The 14,092-nt window shown below is 40.7% G+C and overlaps 1 protein-coding gene and 1 long non-coding RNA gene across 4 annotated transcripts in view; one reads left to right on the top strand and one right to left on the bottom strand.

Annotated features, from left to right (window-relative positions):
- LOC137376507 (uncharacterized) overlaps nucleotides 1–11,877 on the bottom strand; it is a 33,442-nt gene extending 21,565 nt beyond the window's left edge. The window contains exons 1-2 of one of the 2 annotated variants that reach the window (XR_010976263.1): nucleotides 11,817–11,877; nucleotides 7,839–7,895 (exon numbers count right to left, since the gene is read on the bottom strand). This is a non-coding gene — a long non-coding RNA (uncharacterized lncRNA). Of the gene's footprint in view, nucleotides 1–7,838; nucleotides 7,896–9,758; nucleotides 9,827–11,816 lie in introns of those variants that run through there. The other variant, XR_010976262.1, reaches the window with a different exon arrangement.
- epas1b (endothelial PAS domain protein 1b) overlaps nucleotides 1–14,092 on the top strand; it is a 154,070-nt gene that overhangs the window by 47,913 nt on the left and 92,065 nt on the right. The gene's annotated exons all lie outside the window — the stretch shown is intronic.

Raw genomic sequence — 14,092 nt, 5'->3', positions numbered from 1 at the left:
AAAAATGGGTGTTCCACACAATTCAAATAGTTAAGAACTGTAACAGAATTGGAGGGACTTCAATAAAACAAATGGAATATATATGAACCATTAGAAAAAGAAAAAAAAAGACTTGCATTTATATAGCGCCTTTCATGACCACCAGACATCTCAAAGTGCTTTACAGCCAATGAAGTACTTTATGAAGTGTAGTCACTGTTGTACTGCAGGAATAGAATTATTAAGTGTGATTGGATTGATGCGAACAGAGAAAAGAAATTGGTTTAGATAGTGATCTAAATTAAGGAAATTGTGTGATGTATCAATCCAATTCCAATAAATTGCTTGACTGATTTATACTAACAGAATATGAAAAACATTAGATTAAATTAGAGCATGAATGTGTGAATATATATTTATATAATTTATATAATATTCCAGAAATCTATAGTGTATTCTAATCAACATAATTATTAGATAATAGATCTATAACGGAAATGATATGAAAATATATTTATATAACATTTTATGTTTCTCAAACATCTCTAAGTACTTGCACACAAGGGATTACTTTGAAATGCAGTGATTCTTGTTGTGTAGGCAAACACTGTGCCATTTTGTACCCAGCAAATCCTACACACAAGTGAGATGAATGAAAGTGTTTTTCAATTGATTGATTGAATAAAGAATGTTGGTCAGGATATGTCTCTATTTATGGGATCTTTATTTATCAGAACAGGCAGACAGGACAGTTTAACATCTCTTGTGAAGGACAGCGCCTTTAACAATTACATTGGGGTATCAGCTCAAGGTCTAAAGTAGGAAATGAATCCACAAACAACTGTCTTGGGGAAGAGCACTACTTACTGAACCAGGATGATGATTTAGATTGTGGTTGATATGTTTATGTAGCATTCCGTAAGGACCAAGGAGTTGCCAAATTTGTGACTAGATTGAATAACCTTATGCAATTTTCCATTGGATAGTATAACAGTCCGAGTAACAGTAACATCACATTGAAACAATTAAACAAGTGGGTAGTACGTTCTAATACTTATGACTGCACTGTATGTTTAAACTTGCTTATGAGAGTCTTCTAAAAATATACATGTATTACACATGAACTCTGACATTCTTAAAATGGATATTTGATCAAGTTTAAGTTTGTGTTTCTAAAAACACATGTATACATTGAAAAAGGACTTTAGAGAATGGTAAACTTATCTTGATTAATACTTTGGTGCTGAGCAGGACATTTCCTTGCCTAATTAATACCCAGATCATGCTAACTCATAAGTTAATGTAGTTTTGTACTTAACTAGCAATGCATACTTGACACCTGGGTTTTCTTAAAATTTCCTCAGCATCTGGAACTAATGTGTTAGTTGACATCTGGAGGTAGTATAGAGCTAGAGACTATCTACCTAAGGCAGGTAATTGTTTTGCATGCACACAGCTATAATCATATTGTTAAGGTTAAGTAGTATTTGAAAAGCAGGGTTGACGTTTAAAACCTATTAGGGGTATTCGTAATTAGATGACAGCATTAGTTTACCTAAATCCTAAATGTCACTTGTACTCACTGTATTGTTATTGTCAAGACTGACTAGATGAACTCAATCTGTAAATTCCTGTGTTACTATGAGAATTCTTCCAAATCCAAATTGTTTATTTGCACCAGATTTTTGATGAACTCTACAATATTCTTTATCTACTCCAGTGGTACCTTTGTCATAACATTTTGCATAATTTCCTCCTAGAATTCAAAATTCAAGATCAAATTAATGAGCATTTAGAGATGCATAGAATAATCAAAGACAATCAGCAGGAATTTGTTAAAGGCAAGATTTCTTTGAAAAGGTGTTTGTGTAGATAAAGTGATGCAGTGGTTTATATGGACTTTCTGAAGGCAGTTCATTAGGCTTCTTAAAAGAGGCTTGGACAAAACAAATGATATAAGAGCAACAGTGGTAGAAATATGTTTGATGGGCAGCAAACAGAAGGTTAGGGTACTGTTTGAATTGGGTCAACATTTATTCTTGATTTTTTTCATATGATAAAGTACCAAAATGGACGGACAGGTAGGAGATGCAATTTCATGTAATGAAGTGTGAGAAAATTTGTTTTAAGATTTTTCACTCAGTTTCAAGCTACTGAAGCGTGTAGAGGGTGAAAATACATTAGATAAAGCTATAAAATAGGCCTGTCACCAATTTGGGTTTTATAAATAGGGGCTTGGATACATGACTAAAGAAGTAATGATATATTTGTACAAAGTAATAGTTAGGTCCACAGTTAGAGTAGTGTGCACAGTTTTGGCACTTCATTACATAATGGACATTAAAGACATCTAGTGTAGATTCACTGGATGGTGTCAGGGATAGCAACAAGGAGAGTTTCCTAGAGAACAGTGGCAGGAGTGAGGGTCAAGGAGAAGTCTGTTATTAATGATCAGAGCAAAGCATAAGGCACAAGGATATCACTAAGCTGGGAGGGGGAGGGGTGGGGCGGAGGGTGGTGTGTTGGGGGCGGGATGCAGCAAGGCCTTGGAAAGATTTGAAAACCAGTTGCATTTTGTGGCATAAGGAGTCAGTGGAGGGTGGAGAGGATGGGATGTATGTAACACTTAGTGCAAATGAGGATGTGGGAGATATAATTTTGCATGAGTTAAAGCTTGTGGAGGGTTGATACAAGGAGGCTAGTCAGAGGGGCATTGCTGAAGTCAGGCCGTGAGATGGGGTGGAGGTAAACAACATTACACAAGTGGAAGAAAATAGTTTTGGTACAGGAGCAGATGTGGAGCAGGAAGCTGGACAGACAGTTGAACAGAATGGCAAGGTCCCATAGTTCCAGGCTTAGCTTGAGATGACAGCAGAAACACTTAAGAATCAGAGCTCTGACAGGAGCCGAAGAGGATAACCTTACTTTTGGCGACATTCACTGCAGGAATTTTTCATTCATCCAAGCCTTGATATCAGACAAGTAGTTTGAGAATGTGCTGACAATCTTTAGGTCAACTAGAAAAGGCTTAAAATTCTCAGACACTTTAAGAGCTCCATTATTCATGCAGTTTTCCTTAGGCCCTCTCCAAACAGGAAAAGGTAAAATATTAAAGCAAACCCATTCTAAATGGACAGTGAGTTATATCATTTAAATGAAGAGAGAGATTCCTCTTGACAAGATCTCTTTTGGATAAATAAAAGGAACGCTGGATAATCAACAGCCAAATTTTCTGGTCTGTCAGTGCCTGATTCTACCACTTGTGCCATCTGCCTTGGCACCTGGAAATTATACACAGCAATCCAGTAGTGTAGCCTGATTGGATACGAATCTCCGATGAAGGACATGGGTTTGCTCCTGTTAGGAGGGTTAAGGTTTTCTATGATGTTGAAAACACAGTGGGACAATTTCCTATGTTTGCTATTTCTAGTAAAATTATATGTGTGTCCTGAGAGATTACAATTCAATTAGAAATAGCAATAAGAGGAAATCTTCCAGTTCTGTTTACAATGTCGCCAACACGTAGTCACAAGAGGAAACCTTTCCCTGTGCTGAGTGGAAGCATGATGCTTCTCTGCAGGGGAGACAGAAATTCAGAGGGCAAGTCAATTGGGGCATTTTCTCGCTCCCATTATTGAAGGCATTAGCAGAGAGTGTAGCAAATTTCCCATCCATACTCATAGCTGGACAATGCTGCATATTATAAACCTGCAATTGGAAGACATTAAAACTAAACACAAAGGTACAACATGTATGTTGGAGGTTATAGTTTAACTGCCATCATGTTAACATAACATTGCCTAGTGTAGATTTATTGTTGATGAGATTTCCTGCCTGATGTGTACAGTTTTTACTTTGCTCCCCAACAAAGTTGTTCAAAGTTTGATCATGTAAGTTATATGTATTGCTAAGTCAAACTGTTCAGCCAAGAGTGTGCCCATGTCAGGAGACTCTATCAGTAAATGTGAGGGAGAGAAGCTTACCTTACAAAGAAATCCTGTTTTACAACGTAATTCTGTTGTTGCTAATAACAACAGCAACTTTTTTTTCCGAAGTTAATTTTATAAACCATTTCATTGCATTCATGTGCTCACTTTAAAGACAGCATTTTCTGGTATGAGTTACATTTACTGGCTTACAATCCATAAACCTAGGATAATTTAAAGTGTAGAAATACCATTTGAATTAGCTGGATGTGAATTGTAATCAATGTAACGGAATGATAGTAAGAGTTGTACAGTCTCGTTGAAGGCACAAGTTTTATTTTGTCCTGAAATTTGATTTCTAAAGCTGTGAAAACACTATTTTCGCTGTGGTAATTGCGAAGTGTGCAGTATTTGCACTGCATGTATTTTTCTTAATTTTATTACAAATGCCGATTAGATGTCTAATAGATGAACGAAGCAAAACTTCCTCAGCTGGAAGGAAAGAAAAGGGGTCAGTCTTTCCTCAGGAAGTGGTAAATTCTTTTACTCAGTGCAAAAATTTCATAAAATAAATTGCACAGAGCTTGTTAGTTCCCTTTCTATTTGTTAAATTTAGTTAATGGTTTCTTTAAAATTACTGGCATTTATTACAGCATTCATATAGTCTAAGTATGCATATTTTTCTACTCTGTTTTCTGTAAAGTTCCCTGCATGATTATGAATGAAAGAGCATCTGTAATAATTGAGCCTTGCTGACTAACCCACCATGGGCCCCTCACATATCTCCATGCTGATTTTCTCATGGTGCACTGATTACTATTGGCACAGCCCAGTTATTTTCTCCTCTGTAATTATGTTCGGGTTTTTCTCTGTGCTTGTGAACTTAGTATGTATTATTGTCAAAAAGGTGGAAATTTGCTCGAGTCATTTTCGATTGAAAGCTCTTTAGATGGTAACTTTCGATTGTGAGTTCGAAATGGCTACTTTTTTGTAAGTGATTTGTTTTCACGATTGAGTGATTGATTGATGGGAAATTGTTAAAGCTGTTTAGCACCCCCACAGATAAGTTTGTATAATGCTCCAATTGATTTATGTAAACTCTGTTAAGTACAACAAAAAGCAAAATACTGTAGATCCTGGAAATTTGAAATAAAAACAGAAAGTGCTGGGAATACTCAGTAGGTCAGGCAGCTAATGTGGAGAGAAGAAGGTAGGCTTGTCATTTCAGGATATTGACCATTTATTGAGAATGTCAGTCTGTGCTGAATTGGTCAATCTCAGCTAAGAGATTTGGCAGGACAAAATCACAAATACAGCAGTCCTCTCAAAGGCAGAGCTCCCAAGTATGTTGGCACTAATCAAACAGAGGCAACTTTGATGGATCAGACTCATCCGCAGGATGGAGTCAGTTGCATACCCAAAAGACCCTCTGTATGGTGAGGTATCTGGGGCCAGATGACAAGTGGGGCACCCAAAACTCCATTTCAAGGATGCTTGCAAATGTAACTTGAAGGCCCTAAATGTCGACTATCGCACCTAGGAGTCACTAGCTGGTGAAAAAGGGAAATGGAAACACATCCTGTGGACAGGTGTGCACTACCATGATGACCAGTTGTTACAGCAGCTTGGCAACAGGCACCAATATCAAAAAAACTCACAGTGTCACTTGGCAGCTTCACATGTGGCTCTTGTGGCAGAACTTGCCTATCAAGGATTGGCCTTCACAGCCATCAGCAAAGGTGCACCAAGAGAAGACACCCCACTTAACTGGATTTTTTGCTGCGTGTCCATCATCTTCTGTGTCAAATGGTTCCTTCTCCTGATAGCTATTCATCAGCCCTTGCTGGAATTGTTATAGTCTAGCATCCATCTTCAATCAGAAGTGCCGAGTGGATGATCCATCTCGGCCTCTGGAAGTAGCTGCGTCCCTAGCAAAGCTGTTCCAGTACAGTGTGGAAAATTGCCAGGTATATCCTGTGCACAAAAAACAGGACAAATCCAACCAGGCTAATTATTGCCCTATCAGTCTACTCCTGATCGTCAACAAACTGATGGAAGGGGTTGTCAACAGAGCTATCAAGTGGCACTTGCTCAGCAATAACCTGCTCACTGACGCTCAGTTTGGGTTCCACCAGGGCCACTCAGCTCCTGACCTCATTACAGCCTTGGTACAAACATGGACAAAAGAGCTGAACTCCAGAGGTGAGGTGAGAGTGACTGCCCTTAACATTAAGGCAGCATTTGACCAAGAATGGAATCAAGGAGCCCTAGCAAAACTGGAGTTAATCGGAATCGGGGGAAAACTCTCCACTGGTTGGAGTCATACCTAGCACAAAGGAAGATGGTTGTGGTTGTTGGAGGTCAATCATCTCAGTTCCAGGAATCACTGCAGATGTTCCTCAGGATAGTGTCTTCGGCCTAACCATCTTCAGCTACTTCATCAATGACCTTCCCTCCATCATAAGGTCATGGGGATGTTGGCTGATAATTGCACAATGTTGAGCACCATTCGCAACGCCTCAGATGCTGAGGCAGCCCATGTCCAGATGCAGTGAGACCTGGATGACATCCAGGCATGGGACAATATGTGGCCAGGCAATGACCATCTCAAACAAGAGAGAATCTAACCATCTCCCCTTGACGTTCAATGGCATTACATTGCTGAATCCCCCACTATCAACATCTTGGGGTCACTATTGACCAGAAACTGATCTGGACGAGCCACATAATTGCTGTGGCTACAAGAGCAGGTCAGAGGCTGGGAATTCTGCGGTGAGTAACTCACCTGCTATCTCTCCAAAGCCTGTCCACCATCTACAAAGCACAAGTCAGGAGTGTGATGGACAAAGCAATTCTAAACCAATACAAAACATTAGTTTGGCCAATTTAGAATATTGTGCCCAGTTTTAAATACCATATTTTAGAAACTGTGATGGAATACTCTCCAGTTGTCTGGATGGGTGCAGCTCCAACAACACTCAAGAAACTCAACACCATCCAGGACAAAGCAGCCCGCTTGATTGGCTCCATCTACAACCTTCAACATTCACTTCCTGCACCACAGACGCATAGTTGCAGCAGTTGTACCATCTACAAGATGCACAGCAGCAACTCACCAAGGCTCTTTCGACAGCACCTTCCAAACCTGGGACCTCTACCACCTAGAAGGACAAGGGCAGCAGATGCATGGGAATGCCACCATCTGCAAGTTCCCCTCCAAGCCACAGCTTCCTGACTTGGAACTATATCGCTGTTCCTTCACTGTTGCTGGGTCAAAATCCTGGAACTCCCTTCCTAACGGCACTGTTGGTGTACCTACACCCCAAGGACTGCAGCCTTTCAAGAAGGCTGCTCACCACCACCTTCTCAAGAGCAATTAGGGATGGGCAATAAATGCTGGCCTAGCCAGCGACACCCGCATCCCCTGAACGAATATAAACCAATTGCATGTTTGTGAATGTTGGCTACAATGACATTCTGTTGACATTCACTGGGTTCCTGTATGAATATTGGTGGCTTTGATGACACTGGAATAGAATAGAGGAATGAAGATAAACTTAACAAGAAAATAAAAATTCATTTGAAAAGATCAGTGAAGGACTTCTTAAAGTCACTGTTCAGTTGTGTGAAGCTCTCAATGATAAACCATAGGCTAGATAGAGAGAGAGAGGGAGGGGTTACATTATATTTATACAAAAGAGACACTGAAGGTACCAGAGGAAATTCATTACAAATGACAACCATTGTTGACTTTGCTGAGCATATTTCTCTGCTGTGTTGTGCTGTGCCAGTAGTACTTGCTGATATGAACAAAATGCCAAAATACAGACAATGACAGTATTCCATTTCCTTCTTTGTTTTCTGGGTGAAACAAAAAGAGTATAGTTCATACCCAAATAACCCTTATACTAACACCATGGTCACATTTGTTACCTGATGATTTTGTAGATACCCAGGCATCCTGTGGTCTTCCTCAGTTTCATTTTCATTCTTTTTGATGTCAGCAGAGAGGCAACAAAACAGTAGTTAACATTAAAATTTAATCAGCATTTGGATGAGCAGAATTCTTACATTTATACAGAGCACTCAGTCTCAACCTCGCACCTGTACAACACTCTCTTTTATACAAAGTCGCCATCCAATACTTAACTACAAAAAATAAATGAAAACAGATAGCATTTGCAAAAGTTCTTTTGTGTATAACCCTTTCTCAACAATAATGCATGATATTTTAAATGCATTACATGCATCATTTTCATAATATCAAGACAAATTTTGAATAAGAACCTATTTGAAGAAATAGAAGTATTCCTTATGAGTAAACTAACCAGAATGTGAGAACCTGTATCATACAGAAATTCCATTTCTTCAGAAAGTAAAAAAAAAGGCAGATTCTGGTAAGTCACCTGATCAGCCAAGTGAACCTTTTATGTTCAGAGGGAGACACTGTGGCCGGGATTTACTTGAAAGGGAGTAAGTCCCAATGTCAGGACCAAATGCAGGTCCGAATCCAGGGTGGGCAGGCAGCGGGACCCCAGCGGCATTCTTCCCAGTGGTGGCCTCTTAACTGACTCTCCACACTCCCAGCTCAATCAGAGGGCTGGCAGCTCTGCAGCCTCGGCAGCGCCATCGAGAGAGAGGTGGCCGCTGCAGAGTCTGCAAGGAGAATAAGAGGGCTCCTCCAAGCAACTGGCGGCCTCTCCACATGGCATGGGAAATTGGCCCTTAATTGGGCCTTTATTTGATTGAATTGGTTGCCCCCCTCTGGTTGGCGGTGGCTGAGCCGCTGCTGTTCCTGCCGCTAGTAAAATGTCCCGGTGGCAGGACTGTATCAGGGAGCCCTCCCAACGCGGCACCCCTGCATTTTACTGGCCCCCCTGACTCCTAGCCCACAACCCGAGGGCCGATGAAATCTCCCCCTGTGGCTCTATTATCTTCTTGAAAATCTAATCACAACCTAGTGCAACATGGAACCTTCCACAGGTGTATTACTGCAGAGAAAACCTGCTTTAGGCATAATCTGTTCTTGAAATAGGTGTTTACTGTCATTAACCAACAGATCTTCGGCAAAAGCTGTGGCGGCCAATCGGGACAGTCCTCAAGGAAATTCCCAGTGCAAATGCTGATGATCTCAGTGTTTTATTTACTTGAAGCAGTGAGCACAAGCATGTGAAGGAGTTGATTTAACACATACACAGTTGAAGTAATGCTGAATTAATGTTTGCATGCCAGTTGATATTTATTCACCTCCCTCACAGCGCCAAACTCAGTGATTTCTCCCAAGCGGTAACCTCTTCCCCATGATACCATTGACACTCAATGTTTAAGCAAAATACTGATGAATGTCTAAGGGCAATGGAGGGAAATACAATCAGCCAAGATCCCTGTTTCAACTTGCTCATCATTATTGAGTGATTCCTTCTGTAAATGTGTGGGGGTGAAAGGAAGGGAGGAGAGAAAACGGGAACAAATTATTTTTCAAAATGAAGATTGAATAAAATAAAATAATGTTGGAATTAGTGTTAACTGTATTTTTGAAATGTATGTTAAAGGTAGATGTGGTTCTTTATGTCCAAAGAAGCCCAGCAGGTAAAGCTGCGTTCACCAATTGATTATAGCCTGCTGTGATTTCAGGGATCAGTTAGGCTCAATTGGTTTAATCCCTCTGAATGCTGTTGTAATGTAATGTCAATAATTAACATTGCAGGTCTTTCATGCATGCTGTAGCTCCCATCTGGCGGTTAGCTGACTCAGCCACATGAAAGTAGTGCAACAAGAGAAGTGCCCAATTCGGATAAAGATTGGGTGATGTGGGCTAGTGTTTTGGGCACAGTGGAGTGCCACTTCTCTTACCACACAATCCACAGCTTCAGTTGGTATTTCCTCCACTGAGTTGAATCACTTGTGGTTAAAGGTTCATAGTTTGCCAGTAGTCGTCAATGTTGTTCTATTCAGTGCCAAGTATTATTCTGGACTTCTGTCAATGATTTAAAGCGTAGCTAAACACCTGAACTTTAAGTCTTGTAATGTAAGCATGCAACCTTGACGTGTAAAACATAACACAGAAAACTGCAGATGCTGGAAATCTGTAACAAAAACAGAAAATGTTGGAAACCTTTAATAGGTCTGTCAGAAAACAGGTGAATGTAGACACATTCCAGAACTGGAAGAAATTATGGATGCAGAGTATTTAAAAAGAAACAGAACAAAGGGAAGGGGTGAAAAACACACACACATATAGGAGGGAAGAAAATGAATGTTTCGTAACGTGCTTAAGTGGGAAACGGAAGATGGTTCTATAGCGAAATTATATTTACATGAGACAATTGGGGCATAATAAGAGAAATAAAAATAATTAAAGACATTTATGAGACACAGAAAACATGTGACCAGGTGAGGCACGGAGTGGGGGTGGGGGGGGGTGGGGGGGGGCGGGGGGTGGTAAGCCCTAAGTAAATTGAGCTCTTAAGTGATTATATGTGTATGTGCGAAAGCAATAAAAATAAAGGAGAGAAAGAAAAAAAATAGCAAAAATAGAACAGGAGAAACATTTGCCCAGATTTCGGAGCCAGTGGCAAAGTGATGGTGTGCACACCTGTCCTGAAGAATGCTGCCCACAGAGATCTAATGACACCCTTTCCCAACATTAGTTTGAATCTTGTGCCAAGGGAATTTCCAAGCGTGCAGCAACACTGGTGTCAGCCAGCAGAGTAAGCAGCCAATCACATTGAAGTATTCTCAGACAGCAAACCAGGAAGTTAACTGCACTGAATTTTTGGTTTGAATTTAAAATTTTACAGAGAGCGGGCGGAGGTGCTCCAGCAGGGGCAGCTTGTACTGCTGGGTACTTCCGGGGGTTGGGGGCTAGAATTCTGGCCTTGATTGACTGCAGGACAAAGCAAACAGTCTGTTTTTGCTTCCTCTGCAATCAAAATATATTTGCAGAAGAATAAAGCTTTGAAGTGATATATTGCATACCAGACAGCAATGTGTATCATCTCCACGTGTAAATTAGCAGTAACCAAATTTAAAATGACTTGACATCTCATAAACAGATAATAAAAAGACTTTCTTATGATTTGAACTGTGACAGAACTACTACTTTCTATTGACATCAAACAATACACATTATGAAATGAACATTTGAGACACAGGTTTGCTAACACAGATGAAATATTTCTTCTGTTATTATTTAGAATAAATCATAAATGTGAGTATAAAACTATGTTTCTAATTTTGCTACAAATAATGAGCAGAGGAAATCTTTCTCTAGTGTGATTAAAGCTGTTATATTAAAAGTGCAGTCCCTGCCACTTAGAGTGAGTGTTTTGGTGTTAATGTGATTTTCGCACTGTACATGGTTGATGGTAAAATCAAAATAAGTAACCAATATATTAAAAAAAACCCACAGGAAATATCATTTAGCAATTAATTGTTATCAATTGCGATCAGAATCTAGAATCTCACCCATTAACGAAATCACACTTCAAGGAGGTGTGAATGGCTGATTGAAACTGCTCAAAACCCTGAATTTGGCTGAAATCAGCAGAGCCTTTTAAATTGGTAAATACAGGTAAGTAATTATTGAATTGCTCAAAATAGCCGGGGTGCTTAATATGTTATAAGCAATGCCTTTGTAATTGACTTCTATGGTAATGATAGATGGTTAGTGCCATTAGTCTGATATATATGGCTGCCCGTGATAAACATGGACAGTGTAAGTGGTGAGGACTGTATTTGAAGTCAGAAACCTTTAAGAAGGAAGTGTAACAAGCGACCTGCATCTGTCACTAGATAGGAACAGCAGTTCTAGGCATGCACATAAGTTTCATTTAAAGGTATCCAAACAACAATTAAATTTTGATCAAATATTAAAGTTAAATGGTTTATTAAAGGTTTGCTTTGCTGTACCTGCAGTGTGAAGTTGAAGCAATGCAGCAATCTCCTCAAGCTGATTTCACACAGACTACCTAAATTCAATAAAAGAAAAATACTGCAGATGCTGGAAATGTGAAATTGAAACAGAAAGTGTTGGAAACACACAGCAGGTCTGGCAGCATCTGTGGAGAAAGAAGCAGAGTTAACGTTTCAGATCTGTGACCTTTCATCAGAACCTGTTTCTCTCTCCACAGAGGCTGCCAGATCTACTGTGTATTTCCAGCACTTTCTGTTGCTACCTAAATTCAATTTAGGCAACAAAAATAGAAAAGGCTGGAAATACTAAGCGCATCCATCACCACCTATGGAGAAAGCAGACAAGTTAACATTTTGGATATAAGCTGTGTCAGAACTGGAAAAAAAATGAACAGCATTTAAATAGGAACAGAAGAAAGAGAAGGGGTAAAAATGAATAAAAACTCATACAAGAGAGAAAGTATGGGCAGAATGACCTGTCGTGTACTTAATAGAAAAAGAGGAGATGGTTAAATAGGATTATTAAGGCAACATCATGTACCAATTGTACCAGACATTTATATCAATATAAAGGCTTAAACCAGTTTACACTGTCACACAGTAATACAACTGGCCTATAAATGGCAAGGTAGCAAGGAACAAATATCAGGCGGTGTCAGAACTCACCATGAACAATGAGCAGATATAGCAAGATATTAAAGGGCGAATTTTAACTTGGCCCACCCGGCAGAATCAAACAAATGAACAGAGTTAAAATAGCTGTGGGGAACTTACCAGCCTATTTCCACCATATTTGTGGGATCTTCTCCTGAGTGGCCCAGAGTGCCCATCTGAATCGGGTGGGAGTCCCATTACTGTAATGCAGATCGAAGGTCTATGACGTATGAAAGATCCTGAATCAATTTTGAGGCACATTCAGCCCAACTGTACTGGGTGGTGAAGAGGATGAGGCCCGAAAAAGATATGTGCCAGGCTCCACAAGAATAATGCAGGTGTTGTCGCCCAGGCTCCCCGAGCCTCTTCCCCAGCCAGAATCAGTGCCCCTCCCCCAGGACCAACCTTCCTGTCTGCTGGGTTGGCCTCTGGTCCTACCAGAATTGGGTTGACCCGCATCATGATAATTGACTGAGCCTCCTGCCAACAGGATTGGCTGACTGGACTGATGTGCTCCACTGGCTGCCCAACTGTTAAATTCTTGTGTATAGCTCACACTTCCTGGATCAACTGTAACACCTGCCCCTTCATATTTAGTTGATAATGATCATATTATTATAAAAAGCTATCTTCCAATTCAGTGTAAGCAACCAAATGTGAGGTCTGCCATTATCTTTGCAAAAATTTTGCATGTCGTGAAAGTGCGTTACACTTCCTAAGTTACACTGAATTATGTTCAAAGTATGAACCGAGGTGGTCATTTTTTGCTAGGTTTTTAACACTGAAGATGTAAGCATCTGTCAATCTTCAAGCTTCCCTCATTGGCAACAATTAACCTCTAATTGATTAATTAAACGCTATAGCCTTAAAGGGACAGACCAAAACTGCCAAGTTTGCAGCAGAATAATCTTTTGGGCCTCCTTATCTCGAGAGACAATGGATACGTGCCTGGAGGTGGTCAGTGGTTTGTGAAGCAGCGCCTGGAGTGGCTATAAAGGCCAATTCTAGAGTGACAGGCTTTTCCACAGGTGCTGCAGAGAAATTTGTTTGTCGGGGCTGTTGCACAGTTGGCTCTCCCCTTGCGCCTCTGTCTTTTTTCCTGCCAACTACTAAGTCTCTTCGACTCGCCACATTTTAGCCCCGTCTTTATGGCTGCCCGCCAGCTCTGGCGAACGCTGGCAACTGACTCCCACGACTTGTGATCAATGTCACAGGATTTCATGTCGCGTTTGCAGACGTCTTTATAGCGGAGACATGGACCGCCGGTGGGTCTGATACCAGTGGCGAGCTCGCTGTACAATGTGTCTTTGGGGATCCTGCCATCTTCCATGCGGCTCACATGGCCAAGCCATCTCAAGCGCCGTTGACTCAGTAGTGTGTACAAGCTGGGGATGTTGGCCGCCTCGAGGACTTCTGTGTTGGAGATACGGTCCTGCCACCTGATGCCAAGTATTCTCCGGAGGCAGCGAAGATGGAATGAATTGAGACGTCGCTCTTGGCTGACATACGTTGTCCAGGCCTCGCTGCCATAGAGCAAGGTACTGAGGACACAGGCCTGATACACTCGGACTTTTGTGTTCCATGTCAGTGCGCTATTTTCCCACACTCTCTTGGCCAGT

This window comes from Heterodontus francisci, chromosome 13 (assembly GCF_036365525.1).
Source record: "Heterodontus francisci isolate sHetFra1 chromosome 13, sHetFra1.hap1, whole genome shotgun sequence".
NCBI classification, from domain to species: Eukaryota; Metazoa; Chordata; class Chondrichthyes; order Heterodontiformes; family Heterodontidae; genus Heterodontus; species Heterodontus francisci.
Note: the sequence above shows the minus strand (reverse complement) of the source record. Positions and strands in the feature narration are given on the sequence as shown.